Raw genomic sequence first — 21,783 nt, forward strand, 5'->3', positions numbered from 1 at the left:
CAATGTAACTCCTGAATTAACAAAGAAAATTACAATTGAATGTCATTTTGCTGATTTTTTCATTTTCTGAGTTGATAATTCATGCATGGTTCATATTGAAACATTTTGCCAATCACAGTATGCAGGGGAAATCTCTCACACAATTCTGAAATAAGCAAAAAATTGCATATGCCAACAGTAAAATAGTCATGGTGTGTAACAAAATAATGACAAATGCCATTTTTATGCATGTACAGCCTCAATTTATAATTCTCGCCACAAAACCACAAGGTCAGTATTATCATTCCCACTTTAGAAAGGAAAAGCAGATAGTGAGAAAAGTTACAAACTGAAACTGAGAAAAGAATATATTATGCCAATGATCCTCTGACCAGTAGAATCAGGAGTAAATCTTGATTGCCTTTTCTCAGTGAGTCTGAGAGATTAAGGTTGACTTTTTCTAGCAACTTTTATCAGAAGCCTCTGGCAGAGTTAATCACTCTCATCTGTATCCCCCCAAATATTTTGGGCACAGTTTTATTAGTTAACTTTTACTATTCATATGCCTAAGTCTTTAATAGACCCAGCTCTCTTAAGCATGGATATTAGTTCTCAGTCATTCATTATATTCTCAGCAGGCAACAGTGTCTGGTACATATTTAGTGGACAATAAATGGCATTTTAAGTAATGAATTACTGAAAGATATATAAAAATGAACACTGAAGAATTAAGATGCAGATTTATTTACAGTATACAAAACGAAATTAAAGAAGAGAATATTAAAAACTATTAGGAAAAACTATACATTATACTAACCATCATAGGTCTTGAGACATAGTTGCAGTCAATAAATATTTGCTGAATTAATATACAAGAATATATTCTTTAATATTGTAGCAAACATAGCTCCATAACTCAGTAGCTTTTGACCAAGGGTTTTAAAAATGTACACAGTACAGTAATTTCAAAATCATGGCACTTGGGAAGTCAACATCTTCATATTGGAATGCATTCTGGAGTTACTCTTACATTTCAATGAAATATTTACAATAAATAAGAAGATCACTTAGAGACAAGCTCTTTCATTTTATTCCTAAGCAATGATTTAACCCAGGGGATTACACTGTGTATTTGATAATGCATTCATTTGGGTTCTGATTCTAACTATGACTGAGTAACTGCAATTGGACCAGCCTTCTATCAGTGAACAAAGAGAAAAGTTGAAAAAATATATGAGTATCCAAGTTTGGATCACAGGCACTAAAGCAGTTTGGTTTTTGACAGAAGAAAAACACACAAGATTCATCCCATCTTGTCCTGGAGCCAAGGGACAATTTTTCCAGCCCCAGGAAGAGCACTTCTCTTTAGGCAAAGATGGCAGCCTTGCTGCACTCATGAGGTAGAGATCAGAGTATGGGCAGAGGAAGCAACAGGAATCTGCAGGGAAAAGCATTTGTGAAGGGAGCTGTGCAGAGAAGTAGAGAAATCCAAATGGGAGTGTCCTATATGTGTCTGAAGGCTGGGCTATAGGTAAGCAGGGAAAATTTCTAGAGGATTACTTGATAACAGCTTCCATGAAGGTTAGAATGGAATGAAGGTACCAAGGCTTAAGTAATACTGAGACTCCAGAGCTCTGGAAATCTAGTCCCAGATAATGTTAACACCTTTTTTAAAACCCTGACATCTAGCTGAGATAAAAGAGGACCACTACCTTAGAGATAAGGACCACATTCTAGGGAAAGACACAGAAAAGCCACATTAACAAAATTTAAAACCACACCCCAACAAGTTTCACATGTTTAGGGGTTGATTCCTGCCAAGTTAGAAAAGCTTGAGATAAAAACTAAGACTCCACAAATTCACACTAATGATATTTAAATCTAAACCAATGCAAAATCATGATGTTCAGGCATTAATTGAGCCGTCTGGTGAATAGGAGTCAACTCTTCAGCAGGTGAGAGTGTAATCTGGGATCTTAACAGCCTATCACCCATAATGTCAACTGTTTAAATATCACTAGATATGACAACACAAGACAATACTAGCCATTGAGTTACAATCATCAATTAGGAGATGATCCAGAGGCTGAACTTAGCAGAGATAATGAGTAGTGACTTTAAAGTAGTGATTATCAATATGTTTAAAATATTAAAGGGAAAATAGTCTCAATGAATAAACAGTCATGAAATCTCAGGAGAGAAATAGAAATTAGTCTTTAAAAATGGAAATTCCAGGCAGTAAAATGAAATAACACAAAAGTCACCAAACAAAATAATATAGTGTAGGTAGCAGAAAAGGAATCTGTGAACTTAAAGACAGATCAATAGAAATAGTGCAATCTGAAGAAACTGATGAAAAAAACTAAAGTTAAAAACAAAATGAACAAGCAAACAAAAACCATATACAGCATTAGTGACCTCTAGGACAATATTAACATTTGAGTACTTAAATTCCAAAAAGAAGAATATAAGATTGAACCAGAGAAATAGTTCAAGAAATAAAGACTGGTAGCAAAACAAATATGATTTAAAAAATTTGATGTATAGATCCAAGTCCAGTAAGTTTTTAGAAATATGAAAAAAAAACCACAACAAGGCACTCCATAGTCAAATTGTTGAAAACCAAAAACAAAGACAAACTGTGAGAAGCAGTTACTGTAGACAGAGCATCTACCGGCTTCTGGGAGGCAAAAGAGAACACAGGATGTGATAAAACCACATCTTCTAAGTGATGAAAGCAAATTAATATAATCCTATCAATCCAAAATTCTATATGGATAAATACTGTATCTTCTCAAAATCTTGGGAAAATAAAAATATTTTCATAAAAACAGAAGCTTAAGAAAATTGTTGATAATATCCCTGAACTATAAGAAAGGTCAAAAGATCCTTTGAGCTGACTAAAGATCTGGAGGAAGGAATGAAGAGCACCAGAAAGAGAACACAGATACCCATTTTAGAAATCTTGCTATCACTGCCATAGTGAAAGTAAGTACAATCCACAAGATTATTTTTGACATAAAGAATCTGAAAATTATGGACAATATTTAACTTATTTTTCTGACTTAGCTAAATACATTTAATTTTCTTAATCATTGTCATACTAACAATCTTCCTCTATGAGTTGGCCAGTTTGCATGTTTTTATTTTCCCCTCTATTTTTTTTTTTAATTTTTAACCTTTGTTCTGTCACCTTCTATTATGTACTTAGGGATTGTGTAAACCAAATTTACAACTACTGGATGATCTTTTCCATGCAGGACATGCACTAAAGTTGTTTTTCTAACATTAAGTGTTGTACTTTTAAAAATCTTACATTTCAAGGAGAAATTTTCTGTATATTTTGATCTTTTGTTGTGGGAGGGATAAAAAATTCTAGCCTTCTGAATCAAACAAACAGTTTTAGAAATGCAGTGATATAACAACACCACCTACAACGGCTAAGATTACAGGCTAGCAACAGTAAGTACTGGCCAGGATGCTAAATAACAGGGATTCTCATACACTGCTGGTAGGGATGCAAAATGCTATAATTATTTGGAAAATAGTTTTATGCTTTTCTCAGAGAATCAAAAATACACACACCCATATTGACTCAGCAAGTTAAGTCTCAGATACTTACTCAAAAGAAATGTATGTCTCCAAAAAATGTGGATGCAAACATTTATGAAAGCTTTATTAATTGTACCTAAAACTGGACACAACCTAAATGTCTCTCAATAGAAAATGGGCAAACAAATTATAGATGTACTAATGTTATAGCATACTATTAAGTAATTAAGAAAGACAAAAAAAAGCAAACCTCTGGTGTATACAAAAACCTAGAAACAACATAAAAATCTATTTTGAGCCAAAGAAGATAGATGTGAAAAAATACATATTTGGTGATTCTATTTATATAAAGTTCAAAAATATCTAAAGACAGTCTATAGTGTTACAAATAAGATAAAAATTTCCCTACATGTGATTGGCCTGGAGGAAAATGATTTGGTGTGGGGAGAGGTATTTGGAAATACCTTCCTTCCATGGAGTGTAAATATAGCAACATATACATTTGTCAAGACTCATAACATTTTACCCCTTAGATCTATGCATTTCACTGTATATACATTTTGCCTTTTAAAAGTTCATGGAAGATTATTTAAACCTTATTTAGGCATCATCACAGGCATAGATCTTTCAGGAAGATAAGTTTGTTCATTGCACTGAGAAGTTTCATTAGCTGCAAACTGCTGATGTATGGAAATAGTTGTACAGTAAGAAAATTATAAATACCCTACAATTTAGTTATAGAAATGAGGACTGGAACCTCCACCTGAATTTCCTTCCTTGTTTCATGTAAATTTACTTTTATTAACCAATTACTCATTTATCTTCTCTCCCTGGTCTCCTCTATTCCACACAGAAGGTGTTACTGTTTCTTCACACTATGGTGTACAGCTTACAAATTACTCAGGTGTGATTGCAATAGGTATAACAAAAAAATGAACATTATCTGGATTGTCTGGGTTAGAGAGTGAAAATTTGCATAGTCTTTTCTTAAAAATAAGTAATTTATATTGGGTGGGAATTTTTTTTTTTTAATTTAACATTAGCCTAAGACATGGTCCAATTCAATCACTTTCACTTTCCAAAGGAGCAATATAAAGGATAGAATGAAGGATTGCAGACTCTCTTTAATGTTTTCAGAATTGATTATTGAGGCTAACTTGATTTGTTGGTAAATGTCCACATTTGGTATTTACAAAGTAGTCATAGAACCAGTATATTTAGAGGCTCTAATTCTGATCTATGGATTTGTAACCATGAATGAATTAGGCTAGTGTGAAGGACATCCACTTATGAGGCCAGTTTTGCACAAGAGTTAGAGCCTGAGTATGGGGATCAGGGCTTCTGCGGGGAGGGCTGCCTGGCATAGGAGTCTGGACAGAAGTTGTGTGAGCAGGACATCCATGTGGAGGGTGACAGCCGTCTGTGGCCTCTCCAAGTTGTCGGCTCAATGGGTGATAGTTCTCAAAAGATTTTCTTTCAATAAACTGAGAAGAGTCTTTGAAATTGTTGAACCATATGTTGGGATTTTAATTTTCTTTTAATATTATAAATAGAGTATAAATTACAAATTTATTTTAGATGCTGCTCCGAATCAGTTACTCCCTGTTTATAATTCAGTGACACATTGTTTAGAATTTAGATTTCACTTCCGGAAACCCTTTTACCCTCTGCCTCTTGCCACCCCCAATATCAAAGAAAAAAAAAACTATTGCAAATGGTAAAAACAAATGGTATTTACTGTAATATTATAGTCTGATTAAACAGGGCATAAAGTTTACAGTCAAACTTATAGTATAGTATGGTGTGCTGATATTTGGGAGTCTTAAAGACTATGATTTTGTCTCAATCACACTTTTATGCTTCCTATAAACCCTAACTCTACCTCAAATTTAAACAGGGTATTCCACTCTGCACCAGAAAACAAGATGACAATTCTGTTTTTGTTTCATGTTTACAACTAGATTAAAAATTCTGGTTTGTTTTGTTTTTGTTTTAAGTTTATGTTTACATTTTTAATTGCAAAGTGGGCATCAGGGCTCCTGAGGAAGCTAATAAGTATGAACAACCGTTTTTCAATTTATAACAGCTAAAGCCTTGGGTTTTTCAAAAAACAAATTCTCAAAGGTCTCAGGATATAAAGATCATGTTCCAAGTACCAGATTTGAGAGAATAAAGAATTATGTAAAATGAGTTTGTTTTAGGATAAAATTGCTTTGGGATAGTTGAAGGTGGGAAGAGAATGTCAGGAAAAAACAACCATGGTGAAGATTCTTTCTTATACTACTCTCCCTGAAGTCCACACCCATTTTCCTATGGACAACTAAAATGTGGATAATCTCCCAATTCCACATATCATAGCCTGAAGGATTAAAATAAAGATAACTGACTTGAACTATCCAAAAGAGACTTCTGGTGAGAAGGAAATCCAAGGCATGGGTTCAGGTGCAGACTTGGGACTCTGAGCACTGAATCACCCAGTCTCATGGGATGCACTCAGGAAAGTCTTCGGGTTTTTACTACTCACACCTGGAAAGAGGTAGCCAACATCATAGTCAACATCTCTCAAAGAGTTAGGAGACACCTAGCAGGAATTAAACTCCCTAAGAATGGCAAAAGAAGATTCTTAAAGGAACATAGAAATATGCGTTGTGAGGGCCAGGGTAATTGCCCCTTCAACTAGGAATACTTGTTCTGAGTAGCCATCTTTAAGCAGATAGGTTCTTCTATGTTGTGCCAAGAATAAATGAGTTGACATTGAAGAAATTTTCGTTATTTGCTGATGTCAAACCTCTGTTACTCAAGCTGCAAATATTTGGGATGGCTATGGGACAAAATTTAGCAAGAATCCACAACAAGGCCTCAGAAAACAGGGGGAGCAGAAGAAGATTTTTTCCAAGGCACAACTAAATGTACTTCTGATAATAAAAGATGCTAAAGAACATAGGGCCTGGACTGTATACCTAGAAGCCACTGTGACAGACAATATTATACACAAAATTCCAAAATGGACCCCCAAGATTTCTAACCCTAAATCCTCAGGACTTTGAATATGATGAGACATCATGGCCATTGTCTTTCAGATGTAAATAAAGTTACTAGTCTATTTGCTTTGAGTTAATGAAAAAAAAAAAACAAACATTATCCAAGTGGGTCTTATCTAATCACGAGACCTTTAAAAGTGAAAATTTTTCTTTGACCAGTAGCAGAGAGCATCAGAGAGATGGAAAACACATACAATAGGCCTTGGCTGGCTTGAAGATGGTGAGGCTCTCACATGCAAAGCCTGGGAAGTGACCTTAGGAGCTGAGAGTGAACTCAGCTTACAACCAGCAAGGACACAGTGACCCCTCTCCCCTGATTGTCTAGGACTAGATTCTGCCAACAAACCAAATAAGCTTGGAAGTGAAATCTTTTCTGGAAACCCTGGATGTGAATCCAGTCTAACTGGTGTCTTCATATTGGCTTCATGAGACCCTAAAAAGAGAAACCAGTTGTGGACTTCTTATCATTTCAATTATGAGATAATAATTAAGTGTTGTTTAAAACAATCAAGTTTGCAATAATTTCTAACAGCAACAGAAAATGAATACAGAGATCTTTGCAGTTGCTGGTGTAGAAGGATGATGACTAGATCTGCAGACACCGTTGGCACTGTGATGCAAAGGAGAAGGACAGTGAGGATCAAGAAGGTTGCAAAGTCACATATGACATAAAAAATAGAATAAACCCTAGACTTTTAAGTTTATTTTGATTTGAATTGATATTTCCACCACAGAGCAGAATGGGACCTGAAATAGACAATGAATCATATTCATAAAAAAATGAAAAGATTTCTCTCACAGTTAATGTAAAGGACTCTCTTCATGTTATATTAGTTTTTAGTCTTCACTACTTCATATTTCATATGGGAAAAATAATAGTCATCTTGCAGAATTGGTATTAGAATTAGAAAGTATGAATGTAAAGGGCTTAGCATAATATCTAGCTAGAACATAATGGTAGACTAATATTATTAATTCTAATAAGGAAATAAAATATAAATAATGTCATAGAAAAGTAAATTTTAATGTTTGTTTCTGTTGGTTGTTTATGAAATATCTCACATTTTTATTTTTGATTCATTTTAGTATAGGAGGAAAGCAAAACAGGCCTCAATTTGCTTATAGGGACTTTTCATGATTATTTCACTTATGGTAGAAAAGAAGTTGAAATTGCAATGAGTTTATGTAAACTTCAATATCTACTTTTAAATATGTCTTAAAATGTATAATAATTCATAGTGGTCAGCACAAATTGTCCATAAATGCATTTTTGTTCCCAAGTAAATCATTTCAATAAATTTGAACAGTGTTGCTACTTGACTCAGTACTTGCCAATAGGGAGATATCTTGGGAAAAAGAGGTAGCAGTGGTTTAAGTCTGTCCCTGAAATCACACTTGGTCCAATTATTGGATTTAAGAATCAGCAGAGGAAATGGGGTTTCAGCGCTTGGTGAAATAACTGTTCTTAGTGCTACTGGGAAGCCAGTAAGTATGAAGGGTCCCTTAGGGGAGCTGTAAAAAAGAAGAAAAAAAAGAATTTATCCCTAAGGCATATGAAATCTTCTATACGTCCCTTAACCCCTTGTTTTGACATCAGTTCCAATAAAGGGAATATGTTATCCTGTCCAAAGTCCTCAAGTTTAACAGTCTACCATGCAATTTGAAGGGTTAATTTGATGATCTGAAGCACATTTTGTCAACATAGGATTGATCTCACCATTTTTAAATTTCAAAAATAATGTCTTCAGGTTCATTTTAAGGTTCTAATCAAGCAAACAGAAGACCAAGAGGATACGGCATTGAACAGAACCCTGCTCCCTGAAGAATAAGCAGGTTTAAGCAGTTGCCTCCATTTTTCCTTTTCTTTCACCAAAATAATTAGAATTTATCCAACGGTGCAGCTCTTTTCAGTGTTTTCAACAAAAGGCTTGAATAACGTGGATATTTAATAAGGTGCTGAATTGCCAGATGTGGTATTTTTGAGAGGCCTCACTTAAGATTTAAACCTCAAAATTACTCATGTTTCTGGCACAAGGATTCATGCTAGTTGATGGTAGCACGATTCTCTTATTTCTCTTTCATCCCTATAAGTATGTAAGTAAGGAGTACTTTTATCTTAGAAAGGCTGAAAACATAATGAATAGAGATTATTTGCTTCTTTGCATCATTAGGTCCATTTCTGTACTGCTGTGAATCAGTGAACAAACTATGCCATCCACATCCAAAGAATAGGTTATCCAGTGTAGGCCATCAGTTGCCACAAAGCAAAGCCTATTAGTATTTTTTTAACTTTTTTTTCTCAGTTAGTAGCACTGAGCTTAATTCTATAATTATTCCATATAAGAAACTCACACTGAAGTCAATGGGTGTCTTAAAATAAATTTGATTACAAGATTTGGTCCATTGAGTAAATGAATGAAATTTGGCTTTTATTAATTTGGAATTTCTCAATTAGGATTTCAACTTCCCAAGCAATTTATAGATATGTTTCTAATGGTGCTTATCTGTACCCAAAATGACAAGTCTTTTTTTTTTTCCCCTCCTCCTAAGGAATGTATCTTGCTTCCTGAGATATTAAAAAAAAAAAAAAAGTTTTCTGAAATGTTAATTGGAACTAAATTCTTAGACAAGAAAAAGGAATAAAATGACATTATTTCTTCCATTTCACATTAGTAAAATATAAAACATTATACACCTGCAAAAATTGTTCTCTGTTTCTGATAAAGCTTGTGATTATATTTTTCAGGTTTGGTTTGAAAAGCTAAGACATCTGTTTATCCAGTGCATACAGAATAACTCTCATGTCTCCTCATCTCTGAAGATTTCAAAGGCTTTCATTCTGGTTTAAATCCTTTGAAGAAGCAGTAATCAAAGACAAAAATTATCAGAGGTACATTTTTGTTTCCCAAACAATGAAAATAACAACACTCGCCCTCCTTGGATTTCAGGCACTAGCATAAAACTTCAAAATTGGAGATTTGCCATTTAAATAAAAAAGTGATATGGATAAATAGCTGCCAAAGAAAGCAAACTAAAAGTGCATATTCTCTACTTCATTTTATTGCATAAATTTAAATTCAATATGTGAATAATTTAAAAAATACTATGATGCACAACATCAAACAGCATATACTAGCATGGTGTGACAGACTACATCTGGCTAGTATGTGGGTTCAGAAAAAGTAGTAGTTTGAGCACTAAGTTTTTTTTACTTTAGTGCATTTTGCAAATTGAATTCATTAAAATAATAGCAGTGAGAACCCAAGGATGATAATAATGCAAACTGTACCCCACACAGATGAGGCAAAAACATTCAGAATAAACTGTGCTTAGAGGACTGAAGTAATTGAGGTATTAGCAGTTGGTCTTTCCAGGCTTTTTATTAGCTACAGAACATATCATTTGACCTTCAACACACGTAAATTCACGTATTAAAGAGAGAGATTATAATTCATTATATCATCCGCTTTTCAAAGACAATGATATAAAAGTAATATCTATTGCCTTTTTGACCCTGTTTAGTTAAGAATAAAGATTTTGAGCTCTGACCTCTTTTTGCATTAGGAAAATTGAAAGCAGGCCTTTAGGATATATGGCTGAGATGAGTTCCACTGGGGGTGGAAGCAGTAGCCATCTTGCATCCAAGAGAAGACAAAGGGATTTTACTTTTCCTGCTCAGAGCCTAATAAAAACAATTAGAGAACAATAAGACCTGTTCCCAATATTCCCCTTTCTTCAACAGAGAGAAAATGGAGCTTCACTTTATATTTGAGAGTTTTAAAATGACCTTTAGTTTGGGAATAAGTTTTAAACTGAAAATAGAGATTTTGCTAGGGTCTAGGGAAAAACGTGACCTCAAAAGAAGAGGAAGTCATGCAATTCCCCATCAATCAGTGGAGGCAAATGAACGTATTAAAGAGCGGCATAAGTCAGGTCTCCCAGGATTATATATGAGTGATTCTGAGCCTTGGTTCTAAGCATTTGGATGGAAGAAGATATAGAAGCTTATTTTTTTAGGGAATCAGCTCACATGATTGTGGAGGCACAGGAGTCAAAAATCATCAGGGTTGCCAGGCAAGCTGGATACTCCGCGAGGAACTGATGAAGATACCCTGAAGAGAGAGTTCCTTCTTCCTGGTGGAGATCAGTCCTTTTTCTCTTAAGAACTTTGACTGATAGAATCATGGAATGTAATTTGCTTTATTCAAAGTCCATTGATTTAAATGTTAATCTTATATAAAATATCTTCACAAAAATATCTAGACTGGTATGTGACTATATATTTGGGTACCATGACCTTCCCAATTGACCCATAAAACTAACCATCACAGTGACCTTAGGAAGAACTGTTTTGATAGATTGAGGAGAATATATTAAGTATTAAATATAAACCCTCAATGTAAGTGTTCAAGACTCCCAATTTCTGAATATAGACTGGGGTCAGGGATATACTATAGGGCAATGGTTTCCCAACCTGTTCATGCATTAGAATCACCTGGATATGTTTAAAAAATTCCAATACCCAGGTCACATCCAAAACTAGTGAAATCTCTGGGGCATGAGTACTGTATGAAATTCCCTAAGTTTCTCCAGTGTGCACACAAGTTTGTGAAGTCCTGACATAGAACCTTGTTATAGCACTTGAAAAAGTGCTTTCAATAAACTATACTAAAATCACAATAGAAGAGGTTATGTTTATAAATGTTTATAAATTTCCATATAAATCAGAGCATATTACCCAATTAGAAATGTTTATTTAAAATTGACTTGACAGCTTGGTACATATGAAATAGATGTACTTTGTTCAAAGAATATTTTAGTTTTCTGAAAATATGCATTAGAAAATAAATCTTTAAACTTTGATTTGAAGTGTTTTATTTGAGGTTTAAAATAGTTTTCTGAGATTTTCATAATGCCAAACAAAGAATGACCATCAAAGTACTAACAATGTACTCTTTTAGTTTCCATATTAGTTTTTTTTAAACTCTTATTAATTTTGTAGGCAGAAGGTGATGTGCATATCTTAGAATATAGTTTTGAAACTAAATAATATAAACATGATCCATTGTATTGAACGGAAGCTAAAAGAAAAGAAGCTGCTCAGCAAGCATATGGTTTTTAAAAATCTTCTATAACCATCTTTCTCCTCTATTTCTATCCAGCAATTACACTGCAAGGTACTATTTATCCCGCTGCTCTTGCCCAGCCTTTAGTTGACACTTAGGGCAAGCTTAGTTATATTTAAGAATTTTCATTTCTTCCTTTTTAGTGCTGTCATAGTTCAAATTTCAAATATCCCCCAACAGCCACATTTTAAAGGCTTGTTCACTACCCTGTGGTGCTGCTGGTAAGTGGTAGAATATTTGGGTGGTGAGGCCTATTGGAAGGAAGTTAGGTTATTGGGGACATGCCCTTCAAGAGGATATTGGGACTCTGACCCTTTCCTCCCTCTCTCTTTGCTTCCTGCCCATAATGAGGTGAACAACGTCCTCCTTACCACATTATGGATCACCAAAAGCAATGGAGCTCATTGACCATCATCTGAAACTCTGAGCCAAAATAAATATTTTCCCCTTAGCCATAGAAAGCTGACTAACATAAGTATCAAGCCCCAAGAACAGGCCTTACTTTTGAAATAAAACAAATTCACTTAGGAATCAAGAAAAAGAGAACCTGAATCTAGAAAACTCTAAATTTGTAAGTGTGGATTTGGCCACCTTTATTATTAACCAAGCAGCAACAATATGTGAGTCTTTTTCCAGGCTTTCAATTCTGTTGCATTTCGTTTATTTTTTTTTTAATATCTCAGCCACAATGCCACACTTTTTGATGGCTTTGTAGTGTGTCATCTGGGCTAAACTAAATTGTTTCCAAGGACTTCTTTTGTGGGCCTCATTAGATTCTTTGGGTGATAAATGAAAGAGGGAACTGAAGTATTAGCCATATTATTTCTCAGGCTTCGAAGGTTGGGGCAGGATCACAAGGTACCCTAGTAGTTCTGGTTCACCTTGGTGTGGGGCAGCAACCAGGGATGCAATTGATCCAACTTCCCCTGGAACCATTTCAGCCTTTCCTAGATCACAGATGGATTTAGGACCATAATAAGGGATACCCGCTTTCCCTGCAGGACTTTCACTTTTTTTGACTAGTGGGAATGGACACAGGACTCTGCTGGTCTGGGATTTCCAGGTTGTGCTCATGGTTTCACCTTTGCCTCACTCTACCTCACGTTACATCCCTCTTCTCTTCCAACTCTCTAGAAGAGGTCTGATACTTGTATACCTCATCTTGAGTTCTTGATACTTGCAGACCTCAAGCTCCAGCATCAGATGCAAACAAAACGGCCTTACACAGGCTTCCCCTAAATCAAGTCCCACAATCATGTAAGGTGAAATCTGGGCCAAACACACACACACACACACACACACACACACACACACACCTATAGCCATACATTTTAATACCTTCATGCTTCTGATTCTTTGAATAAATACTTTTATAATCTTAATTCAGTATAATTTATTCTCCAACTTGTTCTTTAAAAATGTCTCAGCTCTTCAAAATTATATATACAGTTTATAAACAGTATATCAATTTTCACATACATTCACACTCTTGCACAGACAACTGTTGGAATTTTGATTACGATTATACACACACACATACACACACATATGTTAATGTAGAGAGAACTGAGATCTTTCCATATTGAATTTTCTAGATGATTGGTTCTCAAACATTAAGATATGTATACAATTCACAAGGAGATCTTATTAAAACACATTTCTGTTTCCGTAAGTCTGGGATGAATCCCAAGATTCAGAATTGGTTATAAGTTCCAGGTATGCTGAGGCTGCTGTGCATGGACCATGCTTCGGGTATCTAGACAGGGACTGTCTCTCCATTTAATTTCTCTAACAATATTTATAGTTTCCTGTATAAAGGTCTTACACATTATTTGTTCCTAGGTATTTGAAAGTTTATAAATTATGTCTATATTTTAAATTTTATATTCCATTTGTTGTGGATTTATAGCAATTCAATTGATTTCAATATGATTTTTTCTTGCTAAACTCACTTATTAATTCCAATAATTTATCTCTATATTCTTTTGGATTTCCTACAAATACAATCATCATATAAAAATAATGACAATTTTATGTCTTTCTGTATCCTATATATTTTATTTCTTTTTTTAGCTTGACTTCCCTAATAAAAATCTTTAGGATGATGTTGAATAGAGACAGTGAGAGAAGATATGTTCTCCAATATACCAATTTCAAATAGAAATCCTACCATATTTGATTATTAAATGTGGCTGCTCTAGGATTTACTTGTTTGTTTTGGTTTGTTTGTTTGTTTTGCTGCTGGGAATAGAACCCAAGTTTTCTTGCTTGTCATGTAGGCACTCTCTCTGAAGAGCCTGAAAATATCCAGGGGAAGTTGTAACAATTGCATCCCTGGTTGATACTCCACACCAACATGAGTTGAACCACAACGGTGCCTGGAAATCCTACCTTGATCTTCTAAGCTTAAGACATAATATGACTGCTGCTTCAGTTCTATCATTCATTTCTCACCCACTCATTTCAAAATATGTACTGAGGCCTACCTCAACCTGAAATTCTCAGGAAAAGTAGTCATGGGAAGCAGTCTAACTTAGCCAAGTTGACACATTACAAAGTCATCACTAGGTTTGACTGTGGGATACAATTCCAGTCCTGTTCTAGGATTTATAGAAATAACTGTTAGTCAGGTTTTCATTCCTTGGACCAAAGACCCGAAAAGAAGAACTTAGAGGAAAAGATTATTTTGACTCAGGGTTCCAGAGGCTCAGTCCATGGTTAGCTGACTTTATAGGTCTGGGCCTGAGGTGAAGCAGAACACAATGGTGGAAATTTGAGGTGAAGAAAAGCTGCTTTCTTCATGATGACTAGGAAACAGAGTTTTGAGTGCAAGGAACTCAAAATATAATATAATCCCCAGGGGCATGCTCCCAGTAACCTACTTCCTCCAGGAACACACTATAGTTACCATCCATTAATCCATTCTAATTATTAATCCTTCAGATGAATTAATCCATTGATTAGGCTACAACTCTCATAATCTCACCATTTCATCTCTGAACATTCCTACATTGTTTCACACATGAGCTTGGGACACACCTCATATACAAACCATAACAGAAACTTCTAACAGATTAAGGAAATTTTCTCTGATACTATACTATAAATTTTTAATATGCATTGTTTAATTCTATCTAATGTGTTTCTTCATTTATTGAGATGCTTCAATGATTATCAAATACACATTTGTATATGTATATCAAATACACATTTAAACTGTCCCTCTAAATTTTAGCTACCTGGAAATTAGATCTGTTGTTTTCATTTTCTAATTTGTAGTGTGATTATAATTTGTATGGACTTCTTTATTGAGTTAATAGATGTATTTACATGAATATTCATTAATTTATGAACATAGGTTATGTTTTAGTTACTATTTGTTAAAATGATTTAATATATAAAGATACAAATATACAAATCTATTTTGTTCAGAGAACAAATTGGATATTACTAAAATTTGCTTTATTGTAACATTAAGGTCAGTTTTTGAAAAGGCTCCACATGCCTTTAAAGAATGTGTTATCTGCAGATATGGATGCCAGATTCTACAGATATTCCATTAGGTCAGGTATGCTAATTTCATTGTTTAAACTTTGGATATTTTTATAGATTTGTGCGTGCTTATTAAATCAGTTACTGAGAATTTTATAGTGTCTCTCATAATTTTGGATTTGTTCATTTCTCATTGTATTCTATTAATTTCGGGTTTGGTTCATTTGATACTTGACAAAGGTGCCTCAAATCTCAATCTTTCACCATGCACTCATTCAACTCAAAGTTTATCAAAGACCTAGGAATTAGGCTAGAAACTTTGCAACTTCTAGAAGAAAACAAAGGCTCAACACTCCAATATATTGGTACAGGTACTGTTATCCTTAACAAGACTCCTAATACACAAAAAATAACACCAAGAATCACTAAGTAGGTAGGCCTCAAATTTAAAACCGGCACAGCAAAGGAAATAAGAACACAAAGATAGGATTTGCAGAATGGGAGAAGATTTTTGCTAGCTACTCCTCTGACAGGGGATTAATAATAAGAATACATAAAGAACTCAAAAAACTTAACACTGAAAAACAAATTACCCAATTAATAAATAGTCAAAAATTTTGCAAACTAATTTCTACCTTAGATTTCCTTTTGGATATGCTTTGGTATGTTCTTTCTTTTCTAGAGAACAATGTGCAAATACAAAAAATATAATTATGATTTTTTGAAAATTAAATCTTTTGGGACCAAAATGGGAAAGTTTACTCTGAAGGGAAAAGGAATGGACTATATATGTGTAATTTCTTGGATGGGTCTGTCTTCTTCTGTAGCCTAACATCCAGTGCTTGTTTTACCTGGAGAAACCCCTTTGTATGATTCCTGGTAAAATGCAAGGCCCCACATTTAACTCTCCATCTGAGACCCAAAATGGAAGCTCTAGTCTCTCTTTAGGTATTGTGAGCTACACCAAAAGAGCCCCTGCATCTGATAATTCCTCTGTCTTTCCCAAGCCTTTGGTTTTTAGGAGAATTATCATTAGACTGAAGATAACTAAAGAATATTGAGATTGAAAATACATTGTTTGGAGTCTGGACATAGAAGATGCTTGTGGTATTGAGTATTAATGTCCCTATGAATGTACAGAGTTCCAAGTCCCTGAAATATTATGTTGATTTGCTTGATTGACTTCCAATATTCTTTTTCTCAGCGTATTTGTAGAATCTGGCTATTCAGGTTTCTTCCAATAAATTGCTTTTCCTTTTAAATTAGCCACCATTAATTCTGTTGCTTGGGAATTAGTTAAGTGGAGATCAATTAACAAAATTTCTACTGAAGGATATAAAATAACTGAGTATTTCCTATGATGAATATATTTAATTTGCTAAGATCTATGTGATCTAAATTACATGAACACATTTTAATAATAATTCTTGGCTTCTGATTTAAAAGAAATACATGACTACTTCAGAAGCTGTTATGCATATATTTTTTAAAAGATTCTTATTTATGGATCTTAACAAGTTAAAACTGAGTTAGAAGATACATAATCAATCATTGAAATAATTTCCTCAATGATGTGGCTTATTAGCAATTGAAGGTATAGATTCAAGGAAAGCTATTAAGATACATTAAGTTCCATTTCTTTAAATTTATTGCAAAATTCTGTTTTACATGTGTCATTGTACAAAATTCAAGCTTCAGTATTTGAACTTTAACTGATTGTAAGTTGCCGAGGAAGCTCTAGAATGCTCCTGTAAGTCAGTTTGATAAGACAGAAAGGCATAAGGGATGAATGATCTAAATTAAGAGCTGAACACTGAAGATCTGGTAGCAAAGCCGGACATTCAATGGAAATCGTATTTTTTCAGCCACAATTCACAGAAACACCTGAAATGATGAAAGATAATACAAGAGGGGTGGGTGAGACAGAGTGTATTGGGGAGCTGAAAAGCAGCCAATATTTAGAAGTTTGGTTTCTATTTTAGAAATATTAATCAATATAATGGGAATGGGATTCTGTTTTAGTCAGCTTTTTCACTGCTGTGACCAAAACATCTAACAGGAATAATTCTAGAAGAGGAAAAATTCATTCGGTGCTCACAGTTTTCAGGGTCTCAGTTCATAGACAGCCGGCTCCATTGCTCTGGGCCCAAGATGTGAGGATGAACATCATGGCAGAAAAGTGTAGAGGAGGAGAGCAGCTCAAGACATGTCTCCTGAAAGTAGAAAGAGCTACACTCATCAGGGACTAAATATGTACCCCAAAGGCACACCCCCAATGATCTAACTCCCACAACCACATCCTTCCTGCCTCCAGTTATTGCCCAGTTAATCCACATCAGTGAGGATTAATATCCTGATTAGATTAAGGCTCCCATAACCCAAACAATCATTTCACTTCTGAACTATCTTGCATTGCCTCCTACGTGAGCTTTTGGAAGACACCTCACATCTAAACCTTAACAGATTCTATGGTAAAGAATATTTCTTACAGGACAGAGGTAGGATAAGACCAAAAAGAAAAGATCATTACCACACTCTTAAGAATATGGCAAGTCTTAGCTCTCCTCGCCATTCCCCACCCCCTGGATGGGACTGGACTACTAGACAGAAGCTAGGAGGCACCTGAAGAAAGAGAAGGGAACGAAAAGCAAGGATCCTGGGTTTCATTGAGTATTGTCAGAGTGAAGGACTGTATTGTTATGTCCTCTGGGAAAATATCACATGGGCCTGATGGTTGATACTGTCAGTCTCCTAGGCAGTTTTGCTACAGCCAGTTAAATCTATGGTCTTCTCTGCCTTCGAGCCAAGGATCACAACAGAAGGCTCTCTGCCACCATCTCATCTTTTTATTATTGCTTTATGTGCAAAGAGAAAGGAGCCAACAATCTTTCAAAAACAACAACAACAAAAAACAGAAAAGCACCCTTTTCCCTTTCCTTTGCTCTTCAAGGAAAAAAAAAACTTATGAAACAAATAAAATTAGTGCAGCTTCATTAATGGTGGGGGCAACTAAAAAACAAACACATTAAGTAAGGTATCAGAACTGTTCTAAGTACTCAGTAAATGACGGCTGTTTTTACCAGGTAAGTTGAGTGGGACTTTCTCCTCCTACAGCCCATTTTAAGCCATCCCAATTAATCTGCATCTAACCCTCTTACCATCTCAGAGTGATAAGACTGACAAGCTTAGATGAGCTTTATCTACATAAATTCCTGAAACAACAGAAATTAATGCAGAACCCATTATCAGAAATCATAGGATTGCTGGTATACGACTCTGATCATTGCAAATGAGGTTTTGAATAGACCTGGGAGCACTTTAAGTTCTTTTGAAGTGTTTTCTAAATCAGAAAATCTTTCTCCTAAAAGCCTTTCTAGAAATTAAACATCTTGACCAAGGATGATCTGTTTCCCCCCGAGAAAGTGTCGTGCTTATTTGATTTTACAGGTAACCTGGCATACACCACACTCCTTCAGCATGTTTCTGTATTAAAATTAAAGTGAAAAAAAACTAATTTTAACCAATACCTGAATATGAACTGAATATAACATGGACAAAAGACCAGACTTACTTTCAAAATATAATAGACTAAATTTTTCATGAAGAACTCTTCTGGAAAGAGAAGTTTAGGAATGGCTTGAATTCTAAGTTTTTCTAAATGATGGATGCCTTTGTAACTAAGAAGTTGTATATATATATATATATATATATATATATATATATATATATACACACACACACACGCATATATATATAATTTGATTGATATAAGAAATGACCCAGGGAAGTTTTATTTTTGAAGAATTATTTTTCATCAGAAAAAAATCTTATTAATTTTGTAAACTAAAGAAACATGGTAGTGGAAAAAAGATCAGCCACAATTTCACTATCCCTTAAGCAATTGTTAATCTGAAGGAATCTATCAGTGGTTTCAATGCTTAATGCTTAAGTGAGGCAGATTATAAGAACTTTACATGTAGTAACGTATTTACATCTCATACCATAATATAAGTTTTATTGTTGTCTATAATTTATAAGTGACAAATTAAGGCACAACACAAAAATTGGCTGAGTGACTTCCCCAAGGTCTTTCTTAAAACTGATGGAGTTAGGGGGAAAACTCTAGCTGTCATCCAAACTTCTGTGCTAGAATGTGACCTACTGAGAAACTGTGCAGTGTTCTACCGAATGATTACAACACCCTCCTTGTTGTTGAATATTTAGATGGCCTGAAAACTCTTCCTAATAATTTAAGAAACTTTCCTGTGTGGAATTATGAACTGACACTAGATTTCCAAGAGAGGAATTTCTAAATTGAAAGGTTTGAACATTTCTTTTGATATTCAGAATTTAAAAATTTTAAAGTAATTACTTGTAATTGTTTTTAAGTATTACTTCTATTGTCTCAATCCTTATAAAGAATATAATGTAGCATATCATACATAGTTCAAGAATTTCCTGAGTATAAAAACAAATATTATACTCTACCATATATTGATAAATCCATCATTGTATGCATAATTATATAATTAAGGATGCAACATTATCTATAGAGAAGGATTCCCAAAGCGACTTGTGATCAGTGCCTGTGTATAAATTACATAGACAATGAATAGAAGTGATCTTGAAACTTCTTGACTCCTGAGATAACTACAAAGTCTCCCTTGTCAATATATGTATTGACCTGTTCTGAATGTGACACTATTCTCAATGCTCATTGGCATTTAGAGATTAAGCATAGCTCTGACACTTGAAGGAGATCTGTCAATTGTAAAAATTAATGAAACCCTTTTTGTTTAGGTAAAATTCTTGGGTTGCATGCAACAGAAAGAAAAAAAAGCATCATTGAAAAAAAACTGGCTATTTTTGTAGATTCAAAAGCTGAACATATAAAACTGAGTACTGAAAGAAATTTGAAAAGCAGCTTACGGAATTCTAGGCAGGAACTCAAGGATCGGGTCTTTCACACATTGATAATGGAATAAATTTTATCATTTGTAACTTCATTACAGATTCAGATTCCTGGGAAAGGGAATTTGATTGACTTATCTCTTACCTGAGACTGGGAGAAGACAAGACTGAATTGAACAATCCCACAGCTACCAAAGGGTTTGAAGAAAGCTGAGCAAGCAAGAGCAACATATGCCAAGTTCTATTTCCATCTTAATGTGGTAACAGAAGCTCAGAAGTCAATAACTTCTTAAATATCCAGAAAGCAATCTTCATGTTGGCAAGTCTATGCCTCGAGACATCTTAATCAGTATGCAGTTGCAATATATTACCTTTACAAAGTCATTTCTTTGATTTGTTATAGATTTTCAAATTTAGCCAAACACAAGATATTTTGGCTATAAGGTCTTAGTTCTATAATGGGAATAGAAAACATAAAATCAAGTTAATGTGAGAGACAAGACCATGGCCAGGATAAAAAAATATTAGAAAGCATCAACTACATGTAAAAACAGAAGAGTCCAGCTACAATGATAGTAAAGCCCAGAATAACGTGGTGAGGGATGAAGGGATGGACCACAGGAGTAAGTGTGTGTGTGAACTAATTATTTTAGAAAGTGGTTCTTAAAAGAAGTTCCTCTACTAGAAACCTCGGACCTAGTGGGAAAATTAAACATATGCACTACCCAAAGGGGAAAAAATTAAGAACATGTGATTAGAAAAGAGTTTAATGTGTATTTTTTCATTTTCTTTAAATGCTCTGGGATAGTCTTTAGCATTATTTTGATGGTTTACAATTGTTTTTATTTGGAATCCCATTAGAAGAGGGCACCTACATTTTTTCAGTGTCGAGGTCTTTGAATGTCTTAATCTCATCATATTTAGTAACTAAAAGTGCCTTCCAAAGGTATGGGCCTTCAGAGAAAGCTACATCATTTAACTTCCACTGGGGGAGGGGGGGAATATATATATATATATATATTAAAAGGCACTGATCACAAGTCGCTTTGGGAATCCTTCTCTATAGATAATGTTGCATCCTTAATTATATAATTATGCATGTAATGATGGATTTATCAATATATGGTAGAGTATAATATTTGTTTTTATACACAGGAAATTCTTGAGCTATGTATGATATGCTACATTATATTCTTTTTTTTAGAGAGAGTGAGAGAGACAGAGAGAGAGAGAGAGAGAGAGAGAGAGAGAGAGAGAGAGAGAGAATTTTAATATTTATTTTATGGTTTTCGGCAGACACAACATCTTTGTTTGTATGTGGTGCTGAGGATCAAACCCGGGCCGCACACACGCTAGGCGAACGCACTACCGCTTGAGCCACATCCCCAGCTCAACATTATATTCTTTATAAGAATTGAGACAATAGAAGTAATACTGAAAAAAATATAAGTAATATATGTATATATATATACATATATATATCCTAGTCAATAAATATTTATTAAAATCTTACGATGACTTACGACTTGTAGAATTTAAAATAAAAAAATTCCAAATAGAATATGAATCTTGGAATATGCTTGATTTTTTTATAGTTCTTAGTATGACTAATGTGTTATCTTTTTTAAATTATTTTTTAGTTGCTGATAGACCTTTATTTATTTGTATGTGGTTCTGAGAAT

Source organism: Urocitellus parryii, chromosome 2 (genome assembly GCF_045843805.1).
Source record: "Urocitellus parryii isolate mUroPar1 chromosome 2, mUroPar1.hap1, whole genome shotgun sequence".
Taxonomy (NCBI): domain Eukaryota; kingdom Metazoa; phylum Chordata; class Mammalia; order Rodentia; family Sciuridae; genus Urocitellus; species Urocitellus parryii.